Source organism: Triturus cristatus, chromosome 8 (genome assembly GCF_964204655.1).
Source record: "Triturus cristatus chromosome 8, aTriCri1.1, whole genome shotgun sequence".
Taxonomy (NCBI): domain Eukaryota; kingdom Metazoa; phylum Chordata; class Amphibia; order Caudata; family Salamandridae; genus Triturus; species Triturus cristatus.
Window position 1 is genome coordinate 200,458,061 of NC_140591.1, and position 23,059 is coordinate 200,481,119.

Sequence of the window (23,059 nt, forward strand, 5' to 3'; positions counted from 1 at the left end):
AGCGGAAATATCGCGAAAATGCGGAAGTTTTTTTCCAGCATGTTCGCTAGATTTTCTGCATGGTTGCGGGTCGCCAACTTACCCATGTGGTTGCTTGCGGGCGCGGCCATCTTGTTTTCAGTTGTCTCGCGGTGCATGATCGCGAGAAAAAAGACGTGATCGCGCGACGCATGACGTCACTGCGGACGCGAACTGTCGCGAGACAGCGCAAATGGCTAAAACAATACAACATCTCATGGAGAACGCGACCGGATAGGGAAAACTGGTCGGCGAACGCGGGGATTCAGGTAAGGCGATCGCGCGTGCGCGAGAATGTATTATTTTACAGCGCGAGCAAGAACCACATTATCGCAAAGCTGCGGAATGCGGAAATGTTGACATTTCCGTGCTCTCCGCGGAACGCGGAAATGCCAAATTATCGCAAATTCCGCGAACGGAACGGAAATTTTGCCCAGGCCTATTTAAAACTGCATGCAGACACTGCAGTGGCAGGTCTGAGAACCCTTTGAAAGGCTGCTTGCGTGGGTGGTACAATTGCTGCAGGCCCACTAGCAGCATTTGATTGGAGGTCCTGGGCACACACAGTGCACTGTACTAGGGACTTACCAGTAAATCAAATAAGCCAATCATGGAAACAGCAATCCATAAACACAAATTACACAAGGAGCACTTGTCCTTTGGCACTAATCAGAAGTGGCAAAGGGTCCAAAGCAGCTGGACCAGCAAATAAACGAAATCCAGCACACAATAAAAATACAGGAGGCAGATCCAAAAAGATAGGGGAAACCACACCAAGGATTGCAGGTCTAACAATAATCTTTTATCGATTGTGCATGTGTGATGTTTGAGTGCATGTGTGTAAAATGTGTGAAGTGCTGCTGTCTTTCCTGTACTTGTTCTATGTATAAAAAATAGCTTTCACTGTTGCTGATCATGGTGTACATGGCTTGAAGGAGTGTGTAAACCTTGCATGATTAACTTATGTGCTCTAATTTTTCGGTCCACCCTGGAAGCTTTTACTTCTACTCCCCATGCTTTACCATCTGTGTGTGTGCGATAGGTGCTTACTTACCCAGTTGTTGTCTGGGCTGTACCTGTGCAGTGTCTATAGCTGGCTCTTTTTCTGCTCCCACTGTAACTGCTTGCTCTGAGAATTAGTTTCAGGGCTCCTTCTTCATTGTGTGTGTGTGTGTGTTTGTGTATATGTATTAGTGTGTGTGTGTGTCTGACCATATTATATCTGTTTTAGTTTCTAAAGGTAGCCTGTATGGCAGCTACCGTGCTGCATTTGGTCTGTGTTTGTGAGACTGAAGCTTGTACCATGCTCTCTATTTTGTGTGTAACAGACCTGAGAAAACCCTTTTCAATATAAAAAAGCTGCAACTGTTCACCTTGTCAAGGAATGTTAATGTATGGAGCAGAGATGCGGGATGGGAAAATTGAGGGCTAGATTTTCAAAGATTTTGCATTGAATTTGCATCACTATTTTGATTTATAATCCTTTGTGGTATTTACAAATCAACAAAAATGGTTATTTGCGTTGTTTTGTTTTTAAAAAAACAATTACGCAAGGTAATGAATTGCCATACTTTGAGTTACTTTGCGCCAAGCAGGCATTCCATGGGTGGTGCATCAGCATTGTTTGCATCCAACCATGGATATTAATGCAAACCTATATCTCCAAAGATATGTAGACATGAGTTTGCACCGAAATGGCATGCATGCCTGAGGCTTGTGTAACTGGGAGAAATATCATATTCTGCATCACACAAACAAAGAAGAAATAGCCTCAAAGCATAGTTTTTATGCACAAAGGTTTGACTTCCCACATAAAAACTATCCTTAATTCAGAAACCTTTCACTATGACATAGGGTACCTGGTTGCTGCTAGAAACCACAAGAATGCCAGTGCATGAACAGAGCAGAACTGCATTATCTCTTTGAAGGTTTGGCACAGTTTTGCTCTTTCCCGTTCATACAATGCAGCACAGCAACTTTACTTGCTGGGCTGTGTTGAGTGAATTATTTGAAAATATGTCCCTCTGTGTCCTTTGGTCAAGGTGAAGCAAATAGTTGATGATGTGCATTAGACCCCATGAAGTGGATACATTCCTGGACATTTGATTTCATAATTCTCATTGTTGACAGAAAAAGAGAGAATGAACCATCGCAAAAGGAGTCATTCATGTCTAGCAAACCTTAAAGATGTTAGCACATGTTGCATAGATCTCTGGATGCCATGTGTACTCCTGACAAACATTTGCATGGTGAGGGAGAGACATTAATAATCTTTGAAATTGTGTGGAATTGATGTCTAATGATCTGATGCCTCCAAGTCCGAATCTACATCCTTAATGTTTCTGCAGTTTTGTAGTTTAATTTGCAACTGTGAACAAGTGCATTAACAATGTTTGCACAAAGTGACCAGTGAAAAATACTATTTTTACATGTCAATTGGTGCAAATTGTATTTATACACTGACCGGGCGGTGTAGAAGATGGTATAAAATTGCCGTGGCACTGGAGAAAAATGCTTCCCACTGGTAAAATCTAGTTTTTTCCCCAAACTTTATTATTATTATTTAATTTTACTAGTGTCATGCAACTCCCCACACACTTCTACCAGGCCACTTCCTGTCCGTTTGCAATAGCATACTGTGCGGGCACTTTTTAATGGGCAGCCATCTTAGTCTATTTATTTCCATTATTATACTTTACCATTCAAAGATGGCCCATCATGTGTGCCCAGGAATGGGCAGCCGACTTTGGAAGTTTTTGGCAAGCTTATACGTGTGCACACACACACAGATATATATGCACACAGACTTATACCCACAGAGACACACACCCACAATAAATAGCAATAACTTTCTCAACAGCCACTTTCTGGCATATTGTGAACCTTTCTCAGGGCTTATGGAATAAGCAGTGCAAACATGTTTCTGCGGGCACATCTGCATAAGTACCCTAGCAGCAAGGTGCAGGAGATGCCAGGAGACACCAAAGTACTGCCTACATTTTAACAGGAGGAAACAGCTTTACTGTTTATCCTCCTGTTAATTTACAGAAGTGTTTGTAATGGTGCAGAATGATATAAAAGTCATGTGAGCTGATGAATAGACATACTTTTCTTCTGCATCATTACCGCATTGACAGAGTTAGATGCTTCGTCTTAATATAGAAATTCCCAATCAGTTGGAAAGCCTCTGGGTGCCCTGAGGACCTCTGGTATGGATACACTGTATTAGCCTCTCTTTCTCTCGCACCAAAGTGAAAAGTTAACTGAGGACTTTATGTTGAAAGCCTAGTGTAAACAAACATTGCAAGGACTTTTTAGTTCTGGAATTAGCCAAGACCTATTGATTTTAAAACAACTATAAATATTTATATAGTAACTTACAACGGCTTTCAGTCAGCCTTCTTCATCCAATGCACATTTTTCCTCCAACTACAGCACTGGGCAGTAAGTCATCCCATTTTAGCCACTGGTCCTTCTCGGTTTCAGTGTCAGAATTCTGTGGAAGCATAATGTTGAAACTCACACTGAAAATAGTCCCTCTCATTGCCAGGAATTGTGGGCCAATGTGTTCTTTTAGAAATAATATTTATAATTTTCTACACTTTTTTTTAACTTTGCAAGTGCCCAACTGCTCCCCCAGACACTGCTACTGGGCACTTGCCGATGCTCCCTGTGCAGGCACTGAAAGTATCACACATCTCTGAAAGGGCTTTAAAACCTCAAAGAGCCCGGTTGCATGTGTACACGTGTGTGCATTTACGTCTGACCATTTACATTAATGTACTCATTATAGCTTACTGAGCTAAATATAACTTGTGCCTCCACATGCACTGCTTATGACCTCACATATTGCACCACTCATGACATCTTCAATGACATCATTGATGACATAACTCATGACACTTGTCTTTACCCTTTATCAATCAAGATGGCTTCAGGTGTGCCATATGTTTGTCATGAGTAAGATTGTCTGCACTCTAGTTGTTTGTTAGAACACTCTAGGAAGCTGCAGGAGAACACAAAGGAATCAACTGACAGGCTGCTCCTGGTGAAAGTACATGATTTACTGAGAATGTCAGACTTAATTATCTTAAGGCTGAGAAAGGTAGTGTGAATTTACAGAAAATATGCTCTCATTTTAGCTTCTGGAGCACCTTCCATAACCTCCATGAGAAAATCATGACAAAACTGTTTTCTCTCAAACGTGATTGATGAAATTCCAGCAGAAGCATTTCTCACAAGGTATACTCAACTTAAAACAAACCCCAATTCCTAAAATTAATTTATACTCTTACTAAAATCTGTTATCACCCTTTATATGTTCTCCTTTTTGTGACCCTCAAAACCTGCCATTCACTACAATGCATTTTAATTGGGTGCTATCATGTATATTGGTTCCAAGATGACTGCCAACGCTTCCTGGATAATGTGTTGGCAGTCAGTCAGATCCCACCATGTAATCTGTGCTTAGGTTTCACCCTGATATACAAAGTTAAATTTCCTTTAATATCTCTAAAACTGTTCAACTGATTTATACCAAATAACAAGAAGCACGCTTTCTGGACCAAGAGCTACCTTTCTGACAAATTTGGTATAACTCCAACCAGCGGTTCAGGCTGTAGTTGGTTCTAAAATTTCTATGGGAATCAAAGTGCACCCCCCCCCCTTTTTCTTGGCCCCTGCTTGACGGATCACCCCAAAACTTCCCTAGCACAACTAGAATCAGCAGGGCACAATTTTTTTGAAAAGCTTGTGAAGATTCATCAAACGGCCCAAAACATATAGGCAAGTCAGAAAACGTTTTTCCTAGGCTTAAGGAATAAAATAACGGGCGGAAGACCAGCTTCATCGTTGCAATAAAGTGTTGGTTCACTTACCTGGCTGTCGAGTGCTTCTTCAAACTACAGGAGCGATTTGGAGGGAAATGTTTACACGAAGGCACGGTCGTGGAAGAAGCACCACCAGAAACAGAAGGCAGGAGCCAATGGAGTAAGGGGCAGTGAAAGCAGGAACTTTCCTTTTTTAACCGGCACAGCAGAGGCATCACACTAATGAAGGTGTTATCTTTCATCCGGGGCGCACTGGAGTTCCTGTATTTCAGAGGACTTGTACTGAACCTCGGAAACCTTTTAATTGTTGGAGAGTGCGGGACCCACTGTGGGTGGTAATGCAGCAGATAGAGACTACCAGTCCCAGTGCACATTGCGCTACTATAGCTGAAACGGGATTCACATACTACTAAAGGTGAAACGAATCATGGGACACTATCGACGACTGCTGACTCCGCATTCACCAACCAGCCCAAGAAGAAGGAGCGTACAGCTCCGAAACGCGTAGGCTTAAGGAATAAAATAACGGGCAGAAGACCATCTTCATCGTTGCACTAAAGTGTTGGTTCACTTACCTGGCTGTCGAGTGCTTCTTCAAACTGCAGGAGCGATTTGGAGGGATATATATATATATATATATATACACATATATATATATATATATATATTCACTGAAAAAACCATAGGTTTCACACACGTTATAGTTAGGAATTAGCATTTAAAAAACCTTGCAAATTCACTGAAAAAACCATAGGTTTCACACAAGTTATAGTTAGCTGTACATTTCACTCGTAAAAAAACAATGAAATTCCACGTTATAGTTAGTGCAGGCAACTATAACTCACGCAACCGCAATCCTCTGCTGATGACATATGTGTCATTATGAAAAAAAAACATTTTTAATATATGTATAGCTAAAATTTAATGGAAGAAGAGATGGGCAAATAAGTGTCTAAATACAGTATTAGCATCAGCAGAGGATTGCGGTCGCGTGAGTTATAGTTGCCTGCACTAACTATAACGTGGAATTTCATTGGTTTTTTACGAGTGAAATGTACAGCTAACTATAACTTGTGTGAAACCTATGGTTTTTTCAGTGAATTTGCAAGGTTTTTTAAATGCTAATTCCTAACTATAACGTGTGTGAAACCTATGGTTTTTTCAGTGAATTTGTATGGTTTTTTAAATGCTAAGTTACTTTACGCCATTCGTGCCGTGCGCGCCCACTTCACGCAGTTCGTTCCGTGCGCGCACCGTGCGCGCACAGTGAGCACGCGGTGCGCTTCTCGCACTGCGCGCCCACTTTACGCAGTTAGTGCCGTGCACGCACGGTGGGCACGCGGTGCGCTACGCGCACCACGTGCCCACGTTACGCTGGATGGGCCATGTACGCACGATGCGCTTCGCGCACCGTCCGCACACGGAGGACATATTATGCGCTTCGTTGTGAAAGGTTATCTATTAAATGTTCATCAATGATGAATATGCCATGCACAAATGGTGCACTGCGGGCTCCATTTGCACACGGGGGGTGATTATGTGGAGTTTGTTTTTTTTAATTTATTTTTTACCGTACGCGTACGGTAAGCGTATTCGGCATTTTTTTTTAAAAAAATTAAATTTAATTTTTGGCCTTGGGGGTCCTTCTGGGACACCCTGACAAAGGCTAGGGGGTCAGGAGCTGTCTAGCCTGCCCCTTTTCATGTTATCCAACTTTGTTTTTCCTCCCCCCCTCAGAGTGCGAGAGAGAAAATGGCGGCCGACACTTCCTGGTTTCGACCGATTCGAATGTTTACTAAGATCTAACAGCCAATCAGAATCGCGCTCGCGCACGGCACCGTACGCGTACGGTAAGCTTACGGTGCGCGCTCGGAGCGCGCTTACAGATATATATATTGATTTAAATGCTATTTTCTTAGGAAATACTGAACAGATTTACACCAAACCTACAAAAGGCACATCCTTGACCTGTAGACTACCTCTCTGCCAAATTTCAAGTAACTCTGTTCAGCCGTTCGGGCTGTAGCTGTGTCTAAAGGTCCTATGGAAAAATGCATGGGGAAAACGCGTTTTGGGACCCCCCTTTTTTCTCAGCCCCCGTTTGACGAATCACCCCGAGACTTTCAGGGTAGGAGCGGAGCGTAGCGCCCCATTAGTTTTAAAAATTTTGCGAGGATTCGTCAACCGGTGCCAAAGTTATTCAAAATAGAATTTTGAGATTTCCTATGGAAACACGGTCCTAACTATAACTACCTACTGGCGACCGCCAGTAGGATATATATATATATATATATATATATATATATATATATATATGTATATATATCAGGCTCCTTGGGGAATGTCCAACAGGTAGGCAGCACTCGGGCACAAGAGAGCTTACCCCATTCGCTTTATTAGGTACAGCAGTCACGTGTGTCCAGAGATTAAGAGCAGCGGTCCACAACCCATGAGCTAGCACCACTCCAGGAAATGGGGGCCACGGGGCTCCTAACAATGAGGGTCTTCAAATGTGGGGCACAATCGAAGGATTGAAGCAGTCACGTGTGCCGGGGCTCATGTTGAGCCGTAAACAAGCAAAGAAATGTGAGCGCAACCATCTGGGGACATATCAGTGGACTTCACCTCCCAGCAGGCAACGTGAATTACTCATTTGAGGCGTCCAATCAGGACTCACGATATGGTGCAAAAGTATGGGAAGGTGTTGCCGCTTTTGCGCTCTGGACCGCGACTACCCTTTGAAAAAGAGAATCACTCGAAACGCGTCAGGGTTGTGGACCGCTGCTCTTAATCTCTGGACACACGTGACTGCTGTACCTAATAAAGCGAATGGGGTAAGCTCGCTTGTGCCCGAGTGCTGCCTACCTGTTGGACATTCCCCAAGGAGCCTGATTTATGTGCGGCCGTCCTGCCGCAGGGCTAGCACCACTCCAGGAAATGGGGGCCACGGGGCTCCTAACAATGAGGGGCTTCAAATGTGGGGCACAATCGAAGGATTGAAGCAGTCACGTGTGCCGGGGCTCATGTTGAGCCGTAAACAAGCAAAGAAATGTGAGCGCAACCATCTGGGGACATATCAGTGGACTTCACCTCCCAGCAGGCAACGTGAATTACTCATTTGAGGCGTCCAATCAGGACTCACGATATGGTGCAAAAGTATGGGAAGGTGTTGCCGCTTTTGCGCTCTGGACCGCGACTACCCTTTGATAAAGAGAATCACTCGAAACGCGTCAGGGTTGTGGACCGCTGCTCTTAATCTCTGGACACACGTGACTGCTGTACCTAATAAAGCGAATGGGGTAAGCTCTCTTGTGCCCGAGTGCTGCCTACCTGTTGGACATTCCCCAAGGAGCCTGATTTATGTGCGGCCGTCCTGCCGCAGGGCTAGCACCACTCCAGGAAATGGGGGCCACGGGGCTCCTAACAATGAGGGGCTTCAAATGTGGGGCACAATCGAAGGATTGAAGCAGTCACGTGTGCCGGGGCTCATGTTGAGCCGTAAACAAGCAAAGAAATGTGAGCGCAACCATCTGGGGACATATCAGTGGACTTCACCTCCCAGCAGGCAACGTGAATTACTCATTTGAGGCGTCCAATCAGGACTCACGATATGGTGCAAAAGTATGGGAAGGTGTTGCCGCTTTTGCGCTCTGGACCGCGACTACCCTTTGAAAAAGAGAATCACTCGAAACGCGTCAGGGTTGTGGACCGCTGCTCTTAATCTCTGGACACACGTGACTCCTGTACCTAATAAAGCGAATGGGGTAAGCTCTCTTGTGCCCGAGTGCTGCCTACCTGTTGGACATTCCCCAAGGAGCCTGATTTATGTGCGGCCGTCCTGCCGCAGGGCTAGCACCACTCCAGGAAATGGGGGCCACGGGGCTCCTAACAATGAGGGGCTTCAAATGTGGGGCACAATCGAAGGATTGAAGCAGTCACGTGTGCCGGGGCTCATGTTGAGCCGTAAACAAGCAAAGAAATGTGAGCGCAACCATCTGGGGACATATCAGTGGACTTCACCTCCCAGCAGGCAACGTGAATTACTCATTTGAGGCGTCCAATCAGGACTCACGATATGGTGCAAAAGTATGGGAAGGTGTTGCCGCTTTTGCGCTCTGGACCGCGACTACCCTTTGAAAAAGAGAATCACTCGAAACGCGTCAGGGTTGTGGACCGCTGCTCTTAATCTCTGGACACACGTGACTGCTGTACCTAATAAAGCGAATGGGGTAAGCTCTCTTGTGCCCGAGTGCTGCCTACCTGTTGGACATTCCCCAAGGAGCCTGATTTATGTGCGGCCGTCCTGCCGCAGGGCTAGCACCACTCCAGGAAATGGGGGCCACGGGGCTCCTAACAATGAGGGGCTTCAAATGTGGGGCACAATCGAAGGATTGAAGCAGTCACGTGTGCCGGGGCTCATGTTGAGCCGTAAACAAGCAAAGAAATGTGAGCGCAACCATCTGGGGACATATCAGTGGACTTCACCTCCCAGCAGGCAACGTGAATTACTCATTTGAGGCGTCCAATCAGGACTCACGATATGGTGCAAAAGTATGGGAAGGTGTTGCCGCTTTTGCGCTCTGGACCGCGACTACCCTTTGAAAAAGAGAATCACTCGAAACGCGTCAGGGTTGTGGACCGCTGCTCTTAATCTCTGGACACACGTGACTGCTGTACCTAATAAAGCGAATGGGGTAAGCTCTCTTGTGCCCGAGTGCTGCCTACCTGTTGGACATTCCCCAAGGAGCCTGATTTATGTGCGGCCGTCCTGCCGCAGGGCTAGCACCACTCCAGGAAATGGGGGCCACGGGGCTCCTAACAATGAGGGGCTTCAAATGTGGGGCACAATCGAAGGATTGAAGCAGTCACGTGTGCCGGGGCTCATGTTGAGCCGTAAACAAGCAAAGAAATGGGAGCGCAACCATCTGGGGACATATCAGTGGACTTCACCTCCCAGCAGGCAACGTGAATTACTCATTTGAGGCGTCCAATCAGGACTCACGATATGGTGCAAAAGTATGGGAAGGTGTTGCCGCTTTTGCGCTCTGGACCGCGACTACCCTTTGAAAAAGAGAATCACTCGCAACGCGTCAGGGTTGTGGACCGCTGCTCTTAATCTCTGGACACACGTGACTGCTGTACCTAATAAAGCGAATGGGGTAAGCTCTCTTGTGCCCGAGTGCTGCCTACCTGTTGGACATTCCCCAAGGAGCCTGATATATATATATATATATATTCACTGAAAAAACCATGGGTTTCACACACGTTATAGTTAGGAATTAGCATTTAAAAAACCTTAGAAATTCAGTGAAAAAACCATAGGTTTCACACATGTTATAGTTAGCTGGACATTTTACTCGTAAAAAACCAATGAAATTGCCCCGTTATAGTTAGTTCAGCTAACTATAACTCGCACGCGCCCGCAATGCACTGCTGATGACGTCACATATTACATCACTCATGACATGGTCAGTGACATCACTCATGACATCACTGATGACATCTCAAATGACATCACTGATAACATCATCCAGTGAATGTGTGTTTTTCTGAAAATTAAATATGTTTTATATATGTATATCTCAAGGTCGATGGAAGAATAAATGGGTATATAAGTGTCTAAATGCATGATTTGTTTTTGAAAAATTGATTGTGTAACTGACTGATTAAGTGTATCATAGTGAATACATGGCTTAGTGAGTAATGTTTAAATATGTAAATATCTGTATCAGTCTCTCACTTTGTGTATAAGTGGCTGCATGGGTTGGTGAGTAGCTACATGGGTGTCTATATAGGTTATTAGTTGGTTTTTTGAGTGTCAGTCTGAGTGTCTGCATGGTTTGGTGGGGGGTATTATGTAGTGCATAGGTGCATGAATGAGTCACTCACTGTTTGTATGTGTTGAAGACAGCATGTGTGCAGGACTGTATGGGTGGATGAGTGTGTGTATGGGTGTGTTAGTGAGTGAATGACTGTCTCAATAGTGTCTTTATGAGTAACTACATATGTTTTAAACTAGTATATGTGACTATTGGTGTATATAAGTGAGTATATGTGAGAGTGAGAGATTGAAAGAGATCCTGTATGAATAAGTATGTGTTTCTATAAGTGATTGTTTAAAAGACTAAGTATGTGTAAGTTTCCGTAGAAGTAAGTGTGGTGGTGTGTGTATAACTGTATATGCAAATAAATGTATGTTTGTTTCTTTATTAGCATGAGTGACTATGTGTGTGAGTAACTCTATGGATGAGTGGCGTTGTGTAACAGGATGTATGAGTACATATGATGAGTGAATACATGTATGAGTGACTGTATAGGACTGTTGGTGAATGAGTGAATGTGTATGTGAATCTTAGAATTACTGAAGAGGTTGTTGTAACTTGTATTGGTATGTCCATTGTTTTAAAAATTTTAGTCTCTATTATTGAATGTGTGTATCAAAGGTTATATTAGGGTGAGAGGAGGTCTGCCACTCTATCACAAGGATGATGTCATCAGTGATGTCATTTGAGATGTCATCAGTGATGTCATGAGTGATGTCACTGACCATGTCATGAGTGATGTAATATGTGACGTCATCAGCAGTGCATTGCGGGCGCGTGCGAGTTATAGTTAGCTGAACTAACTATAACGGGGCAATTTCATTGGTTTTTTACGAGTAAAATGTCCAGCTAACTATAACATGTGTGAAACCTATGGTTTTTTCACTGAATTTCTAAGGTTTTTTAAATGCTAATTCCTAACTATAACGTGTGTGAAACCCATGGTTTTTTCAGTGAATTTGCAAGGTTTTTTAAATGCTAATTCCTAACTATAACGTGTGTGAAACCTATGGTTTTTTCAGTGAATTTGCAAGGTTTTTTAAATGCTAATCCCTAAATATTTCGTTTTTGAAACCTATGTTTTTTTCTGAAAATTTGTATGGTTTTTTATATGCTAAGTTATGTATTTTTAATTAAAGATATTTTTTTTTATTTAAATAAAATTACTTTATATTCATTTATATATTATCTGTATTTTTTTATAAATTATTTTTTTAAATAATTCAATTTGGATATTTTTTTTTATAATTTTTTTAATTATTTAATGTCCTCTTTTTTTTTTTTTTTTATTTATAAATTCTTGGGGTGCGCGCTCTGAGCGCGCACCTAGTACTATTTCGTATGTTTTTTATGAATTCCGGAGTACGTTATTTACGTACGCAAATATACTTATTGGTGCGCGCTGGGAGCGCGCACCCAGTACGTATGCGTACGTACGTACGCATGCGTCCTACGCCCTCAACGCGGTTTACTTCCGCATACGCTAAAATTACGCGCAATAACGGTCGCGTATACGCGTGCTCAACGTATGCGCGCTAGGTACGCGCATATGACGTATGCACCTGCGCGCTTACGCGTTCGTGCATACGTCATCACGGGGTGCGCGCTCGGAGCTTGCGCAGTGCGCGCACCTCGGGTTTATACATAATAAAACAACACTTCTTATTGGTTATCATTACTTTCAGTTTCTAATTGTTTCAATACCACACCCAATCCCCTCATGGCAAGTCATGTGATCAAGAATCATCACTTTTGATTGGTTTGAAGTACTTTCAGTTCTAGATTCTTCCCAAACCACACCTACTCCCCTCATTATTAGTTCTGATTCCTTTGGAGAAGGAGCTATTCTGTTGTTGAGAGACAATGGCTGAACAGCAACCATCTTCAGACAGTGACCAGGACACTCTTGAGAGGCAGAGGAACAGGAAGCAGAAAGACAGCTTTATATGGCAGTTTTTCACTTTTCCAGAAGGTCAGAAAAAGGTAAATGCACCGAAAGTTACTTGTGTACTTTGTCAAAAAGTCTTGTCACGTGGGAATCCTAACAAGAAATATTCTTTTAGCATTCACACTATGTTGAGGCATGTTGACAAAATGCATCCAGTGACTTTTCGTCGAGCTTCTGGAGAAAACCCTCCACCTGCTCAGCCGACGACATCAGCAGCAGCTCAGCCGAGCACATCTTCGGCAGCTCAGGGGAGCACTTCAGCTGCGATGGTGCCTTCACCTGTTTCTTTACCTCTTGTTGGTCCACCTTGTTTGGCGAGGTTGTCTACACGGTGCACTGATTGCGGTTCTCTTATTTCTGTGGGGGAGACCAGTCTTGATCTCCTTCAGAGAAAATTTGATGCGCATTCATGCACTAGGCCATGTTTTTTCTTTTTTTGCGTTTTTCTCTTCCTGTTTCCCTCCATTAACTCAAGGGCTCTTTTAAGAGCCACTTATAAACTTAACCAAACAAATTTTTTTTTTGAAAAAATTTTTTGAAATTTTTTTGAGGTGCGCGCACCCTGCGCGCACCCAAGGGTTTTTTTTTTTTTTTTTTTTTTTTTTTGAGAGACTCCCCCTTTCCATCTTATGCAACTGTGAAATCACCAGAGCAATACGCAATAAATCTCTGCCTATAATTCCTATTTGCACACAGAGTCATGTTTTCACATTAGTCACAAAACGAAAAATCTTTGCCAATTTGAATGCACACTTACTGCTCTTTTTTGTTGGCAAGTGAAAATCACTTTTACAGACTGACACATTATGAATCCACTTTTCAGATTTTTTTAAATGCACATGTCCAGACTGCTTTTTCAGACCACAAACCATGTGTATGCTGGGTGACTGCCTACACTCCAGCAAGGGCAACCAGCCTTAGTGATGCTGAATGTATTTGCATTACAGACTGAAACCTCAAAACCCCACAGCACATTATCAGAGCCAGGACCTCTGTTCTCTACACCTCTCTCCACTCAGCAGAACCAGATAATGGCAATCTTTCCCTCTATTTTTCCACACATATACATGTTAATTTCAAATCTCACTGCTTCCCCCTTTTTTTCAAATGTAATCACACATTTCTATTGCTTGAAAACCAACCCTTTTCCAAAAGTACCCTTCCCCCTACTTCACTTCTGCCTAGTTCCCTTCCCCCAACTTGACTTCTGCCTGCTACCATAGCAACAGCTCATGGAACACTGCTATGTGGAGTTAGGTCAGAAGTTCGCCACACAATGTTTCAATTCCACAGAGCAAGAGTGCTTGACTTTTCAAACCTTACAGCAAATCCATAGTACTGTTCTTTGGTAACACATTTTTCTGAACCAATACAAAACACGCTTCTATTATTTTACACATACAGCCTAGTTTTTAGTGTAGAATGGTATGAAACAGCCAATCAGTTCTTTTTTTTTTAATAAAAAATATGTATGCCTCCATTTCCAAACTGTCTTTCATTTCTTTTTACCATTCTACTGAATTACACCTCCTGAGTGCATCCAGATCTCCTTTGAAGATGTTCACAGTGTGGATTGTAGGACACAGCTATGTCTTCTGGAGTGAAAAATTTGCAGAGAAAAGAGGTATGGCGAGAGACCTTGCTTTGCCAAATGTAGACATCAAGTGGATTGGTCAGAGAGGGTTAAAGTGGCACCAATTAATGCCTTTGGTGAAAACCTTTCAACATCTCCCACAGCCTAACCTTATTATTGTGCACTGTGGTGGTAATGATCTAGGCACTTTAACTGGGGTAGGTTTGGAAATGCTTATTAAGGACACCTTTGTGCAATTGATGTCGCTTTTTCCACAAACTGCCTTTGTATATTCTAACATATGCCAAAGGCAAAAGTGGAACTGGTCCAAACAATTTTGTCCGCAGATTGACAAAGCAAGGAAGCACGTCAACAAATCTATTTCTGCTTTCCTCAGAGACTATGGTATGGGTTCCATTTACCACAACAACTTGCGTTACGACATGCAAGACATTTATAGAGGAGATGGTGTGCACTTCAATGATGAAGGGAACAGAGTCTTCCTCTTGAACCTCAGACTCTGCGTCGGTACTTACTTGTAGGTACCGAAAAACAAACAATAAACACAAGGGCTCTTTTTAGAGCCACCTTATATCTAAACACTTAAATGCAATTTTTTTAAAATGTTTTTTTTTTTTTTTTTTTTCGGGTGCGCGCAGGGTGCGCGCACTCGGCGATATTTTTTAACAAAATATTATTCTTTTTTTTTGCCCTACAAGGTCCTACTTTGACCCCCTTACAATGCCTACTGGGTCTATTTCTACCCACTCTGCCCCCTTTTCAAGTGCTCCCCCTTTGTTTATCACCCCCTCTTTATGCGATAGACAAAATGGCGGCCGCCGCTTCCTGACTTCCACCGATTCGAATGTTTACTAAGATCTAACAACCAATCAGAATTGCGCTCGCGCACGGCAAGGTGCGCGCACCCAGCGCGCACTCTGCGCGCTTACAGATATATATATTGATTCAAAGGCTATTTTCTCAGAATCTACTGAACAGATTTACACCAAACCTACAAAAGGCACTTCCTTGACCTAGGGACTACCTCTCTGCCAAATTTTGAGTAATTCTGTTCAGCCATTCGGGCTGTAGCTCGTTCTAAAGGTCCTATGGAAAAATGCATGGGAAAAACGCGTTTTGGGACCCCCCTTTTATCTCAGCCCCCGCTTGATGGATCCCCCCGAGACTTTCAGAGTAGGAGCGGAGCGTAGCGCCCCACCTATTTTGAGAAATTCGTGAGGATTCGTCGACCGGCGCCAAAGTTATTCAAAATAGAATGTTGAGGTTTTCCTATGGAAACGTGGTCCTAACTATAACTACCTACTGGCGACCGCCAGTAGGTAATATATATATATATATATATGTATATATATATATATATATATATATATATATATATATATATATATATATATATATATATATATATATCAAAACCTCCATGAAGGGGGACCCCAACCCTGCAGGGCGGCTTCTGCTGACGGCAATTGAGAGTCCCGTTAAAGTACTGCAGTGCACAAAAGAAGCACAGAAGCCCAATTCCGGATAACAGCAGAGCATTTTATGTCTCATGGAGATGGCAGCAAAATGAAGTCCTTACGCGTTTTGGCAAAAGTTGCATTGTTCACAGGTGAGTAGGATTGCAGTACATATATATGAAATTCACAGAAAAAACAAAGCAAAGGTTTCAGGGAGGTTATATATTTAGGCTCAGATTTGACTCGCACAAAACCATAGAAATTTAGCAGTTATAGTTACCTGTGCTAACTATAACTTACGCGCCCCCATGCATTGCTAATGACCTTACATCACTCATGCTATGGTCAGTGACATCACTGATGACATCACTGATGACATCATATAGTGAGTTTACGTGTTTTATAAATGCTTCTGAGACTTAAAGATATACACTAATCTACACTATAAGTTAAATTAGCATTCTGTCTGTACCACTGAGTGATATATTTTCTAACATATGTCATCTCAGTGGCTTTGTGACTATCTCTATCAGTGTGTGGTTGGCTGTATTGCTGTGTGAGTGGCTCTATGGGTGAATAAGTGAGGGTATAAGTAGCTGCATGGGTTAGTAAGTGGCTATGTGAGTGACTGTATTGGTGAGGGACTGCGTGTGTGAGTGAGTGGATGTATGGGTAAGTGAGTGCCTGTGTGAGTGGTTGTAGGGGATTATGCAACTGGCCGGATTTTCACCTTCTCAAAGAAATTCAATAACTATAAACGACAAGCGATGACAAACAAGGTACCAAATTCAGTCCAACAGATAGTGCAAACGGGTACTATTGGTACTGACGATATATCTGATCATGCCTCATTAACATCTAACAGTGACTCCGAAGATGGATGCCCAGGTGCTTTGGGAGTTCAACAGCAAGGGCAGAGCAACTTTACACCTGGGGAAGAACTGAATTTTATCAGGGAGGACCGGAGATACACCTTGCGACCCCGCAAACCTCTAATGCAGCAAGGGGAACAGTCAACAAGCGTGGGCGGGAAAGGCGGTCAGACACAGGCAGCACTACCAGGAGAGGGAAATCAAGACAGAATTGGAGGTAGAAGGTCGGGGATGCCTCAACACAGTTATTAACCTCTCAGATACGGTTTTGAACAATGCAGAAATCCAGTTGCTATCCCTTGGTTTTACATACTGTCCACCTAATCAATTCTCTTATAATCAAACTAGAATTGATGTCTTCAAGTTTATCCGTAAAGTGAAACTTATCAAATATTTTCATTTGAATAAACCACTTGATAAGGTGCCTACTCCACCCAGTCCTTTATCCACCTCTGATGCCCTTCAAGTAAGTAACATGCAGAATTTACGACTGTTGCATTCTTTGTCTACAGACACTCTTCTATCATCCACACAGAAAGCTATGTCGGAAATGGATATTAGAATTAATAAAGCAGCCCTAAGTCCTTTTAAACCGGCCTCTACTTTTCTCCCCCTCATGCCTAAAGATGCGGTGGACATCTTTAGGGATAGGGTGGTTGAGGAACTTAAGCGTTTGAATAGAGCTGTAATGTTAAGTAAACATGCCAGAACCTATAAAAATGCTCAATATCAGTCCCTTATTAAGACATTGAACCACAAACATGACATCATTATCAATAAATCTGATAAGGGGGGTAATATTGTTCTTTGGCCCCGTGAACAATATATGGCTGAGGCTGAACGACATCTTTCAAATAGCTGCTGCTATAGAAAATCTTCCAAACAAGACATGCGTCTAATTCAAGATAAGGTGTCTAAAGATTTTTTTTTTATTTTTTTTCTTTGTTTTATGTAGGATTTCCATGAGGTGGCATAGGTGTGGAGGGACACCCATCCCCATCAAGAGGTCCCATAGCTGACATCGATCTACCATGTCAAAGGCGGACTGTTGACCTAAAGTCCGCCTTTGACATGGTAGATCGATGTCAGCTATGGGACCTCTTGATGGGGATGGGTGTCCCTCCACACCTATGCCACCTCATGGAAATCCTACATAAAAACACCTATGCCAGGGTAAGGTTTGGCCAAAATGGTGAATTAACATCTCCTTTCCCCGTTGAAAGAGGTGTGAGGCAGGGCTGCGTGCTGGCACCGACCCTCTTCTCCCTTTTTCTAAACGGCCTTGTGGAAGAACTGCTCGCCCTAACAGATATTGATGCACCTAGGCTATCAGGTAGGAAAATACCAGCATTAATGTTTGCAGACGATACTCTGCTCTTGTCTAAGACAGCAATGGGTATGGAAAGAGTTTTGGAGGGTTTTGCAACATTCTGTAGAAATAGGAACCTGGTTATTAATGTCAACAAGACCAAATACATGGTTCTGCATGCGGATACCACAAACTGTCCCATCCCAAAGCTGGACGATTTACCGTTGGAGCGTGTATCGGTCTTTGACTATTTGGGGCTTACACTAAGTAATAACATGGACTGGGGACCCCAGATCCTGAAGGCCAATTTGAAACTGGCCCAAATCTCTGGGGGAATCTTGAAGATGTACTGGGACAGTCCGATAAAATTAATTGGCCCGCTTGTAGAGGTTTATAGGGTACAGGCAAGAGGAGCGGCGATCTATGGCGCTGAGCTTTGGGGCCATAGTGCAGTCCAGTCCTTAGCTAGGTCAGAAAATCATTTTATGAGACAACTTTTAGCTTTACCTAAGAGCACCCCCCTACAACCTCTTAGGATGGACCTGGGAATCCAGCCAATAGTTGATCTGGTTGCTTCCCGACCGGTTATGTATTGGCGCCGTTTGTGGAGCACACCAGAACTCAATATCTTCAGGGAGGAATTAAAATCAATTATGACACTCCCTGGGGCTGGATCCATCCCATGGCTTGCATATATTAAAAAGTTTTTAGGTGAAATTGGTAGGGAGGACCTATGGCATAACCCAGAGGTGGCTTGTGTCTCCCTACCAAAAAAACAGTTGGCAAAAGCGATTGAGGATCACAAATTGACCCAAATATTACGCCTTGATCCGGGTACTAACATGACCTCTGTATTCCTTGAAATGAAATTAAGCTACAGCTTCGAGCCCGCACTTGATATGATCCAACCTTTGCTGGCCAAGAAACTTTATATACAATTCAGGCATGGATCCCTACCCTTATTTTCTAGGACGAACAAATGGGTAGGCTCAATAAACCGTGCTTGCCCAGGGTGTAGTTCGAACGAGGAATCAGAGGCCCACGTGTTATTCTTTTGCAAGGCCTACACAAACCCACGTAAACAATGGATCATTCAATTAGCGAAAAACATTGGGGTAAGCAACCACAGAGACCTACATAGGGTAATGAAATCTGATACCTCCCCCCTATTTGTCACAGTTACTGCGAAATACCTCTTTTCCATGTGGGTAATAAGAAAACATTTAGTACTGTAACGCCTTCTTCTTTTTATATTTCAAGCCGTGTCCATTTTTTTGTGCTAAACATCCTATATTTTTTATGAACACATAATGAATTAAATTATTGTTTTATGAGAGGTTTTAAAGATTATTGAGTGTATATGTAGAATCTTTTTAAATGTGATGTCTGCACTTTTATGGTATTTTTACCGAAATAAAGTTTTCTGACTGACTGACTGACTGTCTAAAGATTTGCACAAGTGGAAAAGGACTGGGCATCTTACTAAAACTAAAAACGAATATGAGTTTCTTAAAGTTGAGCATCCTATTACGCCCATTTTATATTTTCTTCCGAAGGTGCATAAAAAGATTGTTCCTATTCCTGGTCGCCCAATTATTTCAGCTCAGAAAAGTTTGCTTGAAAATGTGTCTAAATATGTAGGCTTTTTTCTTCAACCTCATGTAATTTCATTACCTTCCTACGTTAGGGACACTACAGACTTTCTGAGCAAACTTGATAAAGTTATTTGGCATACCGGATTTTTACTTATAGTAATGGACATTGAGTCCCTATATACTAGTATTAATCATCTTGATGGATTGTCAGCAACCAAATACTTTTTGGGCAAAAGGAATATTGGCATGAAAGAACAGAATGATATGTTAATTGAAATGACAGAGTTGTGTTTGAACAATATTTTTTTTTGTTTTGATCAGGTGATCTACCAACAGCTTAGGGGTGTGGCCATGGGGGCATGCTTCTCTCCCAGCTATTCATGTCTTTACGTGGTCTGGTGGGAGGGGCATGTCCTCATGGCCACCCACAAGGAACTGTATGAACATGTTGGGTATTATTGGCGCTACATTGATGATGTTTGTTTAATTTGGAATGGAACATATGAGCAGGCTCAGGATTTTATTAACATCATTAATCAAAATGAGCTTAATTTGACATTTACTGCTCATATCAGCACTACTAGTGTAGAATTTCTTGATACACTCATATATATTGACAACAATGAAATCCATACCAAATTACATCGCAAGCAAACTGCTGGTAATTCCATTTTATATGCAGAGAGTTCACACCCTGGCCATCTGATCAAGAGTATCCCATATGGCGAGTTCTTGCGGATTCGCCGTATGTGTAGTTCAGCCAATGATACACATACCTGTCAGCTGGAGGCTCTCTCTAGATTTTTGAGCAGAGGTTACAAAATGACACATTTGACTCTGGCCCTGGAAAAAGCCAATAAACACTCAAGAGAAGATCTGCTTAAACCCAGAGAAACTATCAATAGTGTGACTGCAGTGTCTACAGAGAACAATATTGAAGACAAACGGCAAATAAGGTTAATAACCACTTTTAGTGTACAGGAACAAAAGATCCGTAAAATAATCTACTCCCAATGGCCAATTGTGCTCATCGATATCACTTTGGGGCCTATTTTACCATCTTTACCTGACATTACCTTCAGGCGGGCTCCCTCGATGAGGGATGCCTTGGTTAAATCGAGTCCTGAAATTCACCCAAAACGATCATGGTTGGCCAGTAAGGGTTTCCATAAATGCACTGCCGTGCATGCACTTTTGCTTGTAACATGACTCACTATGTGACGGCTTTCAGTGACAAAAAAGTTGAGATTATGGATTACCTGTCTTGCCGCACAGAATTTGCTGTTTATATTCTCAAATGCTCTTGCGGCTTGGCGTATATAGGAAGTAGTAAACTTCCTGTACACAAGCGTGTCCTTCAGCATATCAGGGCTATTGTTAATTCGGATGCCAGTTATCCGGTTGCCCGGCACTTCAAGCTAGTTCATCATAATCAGTTGAAAGATTTTACTTATTCTGTGCTTGGTGCCGTTCCCAACCCTGGCCGGGGAGGGAACAGAGAGAGAAAATTAAGGCAACTAGAAACACACTTCATTTTAGCCCTTGACACTAAGATGCCTAATGGACTGAACACCACTAAGGATATGCATAACCTTTTATAGATTTTTATGGAATTATATATAATAATATCTTTTAGTATATCTTCATAAATTTTTATCAATATGAACTTTTACCAGTTTTGTCTTCTTGCACTGTGTAGCTGATACTTATGGCCATAAAAATTTAACCTAAAAATGTAATTTAAATGTGCCTCTAAATTTTAGTCTTCTTTTATTGCCATTCATCAATCTTTTTTGATCATTTCCAAATCTGACCATGCATTCAAGACAATTTGAATATTTTTATCTTTTCGAATTGTGTGATGTTGACTTAAAAATTAAAAGGAGTTCTTTTAGGGAATCAGCTGCTGCTATTTACCATTATTATTCATGCACATTAGCTAGTTTGCACACCTTTGCACATTTGCACATATTCCTTTTTTTGTACCATCTCTATAATTCAGCACTTTCTTTGTTTCTAATATAATATAAAAGATTTGATGTTATATCTATCTTTTTATTACATGGTTTTAAAGGTAGTTATAAATTATAACAATTCTATTACATGTGGAGCGGTTTTAAGTTATTTATGTATAAGATAACAGAGGAGTTTGAGATCATATGTCAAAATATTAATATTCCTTCTCGCAATTATTGCATTGGCATGGTATTGACTCACCAATAGACAATCAACTAGGTGCACTAGCAACCTACGAATAACAATAATAAGATATAATTATATTTATATTTATATTTGTACTTGATTCAGTATGTGACTTCATTACTGACTATTTTTGTTTGCCTTGATATAATATTGAATACCTATGCACTTGCGTTTCTAAATTTTACAATGAGGGTTTATAATTATATGAACTATATGCACTGCTACTTTATTTACATTGATATTTTTTCCATGCTTGTGGGATTTAACTACCTTTTAACTATTAGATATGCTGCCGATATTCAGTCTGATGTCATCAATGATGTCATTTGAGATGTCATCAGTGATGTCATGAGTGTTGCCACTGACCATGTCATGAGTGATGTAATATGGGACGTCATCAGCAGCGCAATGAGGGCCCGCGAGCTATAGTTAGCTGAACTAACTATAACGCGGGAATTTCAATGGTTTTGTAGGAGTGAAAAGTCCAGCTAACTATAACGCCCCTGAAACCTATGTTTTTTTCAGTGAATTTTTAAGGTTTTTTAAATGCTAATTCCTAACTATGCCTACAGAGATAGGACATGTGAAGAAAGAAAACAAAAAGCACAGAAAGAAAAAAAAGAAATGCAGAAAGAAGCAACAGAAGTCCTCAAAGACGAAGAAAAGTGCAGGAAGAAGGATAACGTGCAGAAAGAACAAACAGAAGAGCAGAAAGAAGCCTTGTTGGAAAATCATCCTATACCCTCAACTTTTTCAGACGGATACTGGTGGTAACTGAGTCTGACTAACCAGTCCTAGAGCCAGTGCTATGTTAAAAGACACTCAGAATACAGTGAAAACACCTACGTACACTAGGAAACACTATGCGTTGGGGTCCCCCTGTGATTAGCATGACCTCCTCTGTAAGCCCCTAGTATATAATAGTGCAGGGGATTAAAACTACCTCTTAAAACGCGCCACAGGGCGTGTTTGCACACTTCACCTCAGGCCCCGTCCCCTCCCTTCCCCACTGTGTAAACACGCCCTGTGGCTGTTTTAAGTTGGGAGATTAAGTCCCCTTGAATCCTGAGGGTCCCTAGGGTCCAACTAGCCCACTAGGTACCTCCAGTGAGCGCCACAGAGCTGCGTTGCAGAGAGGTGTAAAAAGTGGCACGGCCTGGACCACCTCTCTGCAACGCAGCTCAGTGGCGCTTACTGGAAGCACCTGGTGGGCTAGTAGACCCCCAGGGTCCCTCAGGATTGAAAGGGAATTATTTCCCCAACTTAAAACGCGCCACAGGGCGTGTTTGCACACGTCACCTCAGGCCCCGTCCCCTCCCTTCACCACTGTGTAAACGCACCCTGTGGCCGTTCTAAGTTGAGAGATTAAGTCCCCTGGAATCCTAAGGGTCCCTAGGGTCAAACTAGCCCACT

At 42.3% G+C, this 23,059-nt stretch overlaps 1 protein-coding gene across 2 annotated transcripts in view; it reads right to left on the minus strand.

Annotated features, from left to right (window-relative positions):
- KCNE2 (potassium voltage-gated channel subfamily E regulatory subunit 2) overlaps positions 1-23,059 on the minus strand; it is a 192,830-nt gene that overhangs the window by 23,358 nt on the left and 146,413 nt on the right. The gene's annotated exons all lie outside the window — the stretch shown is intronic.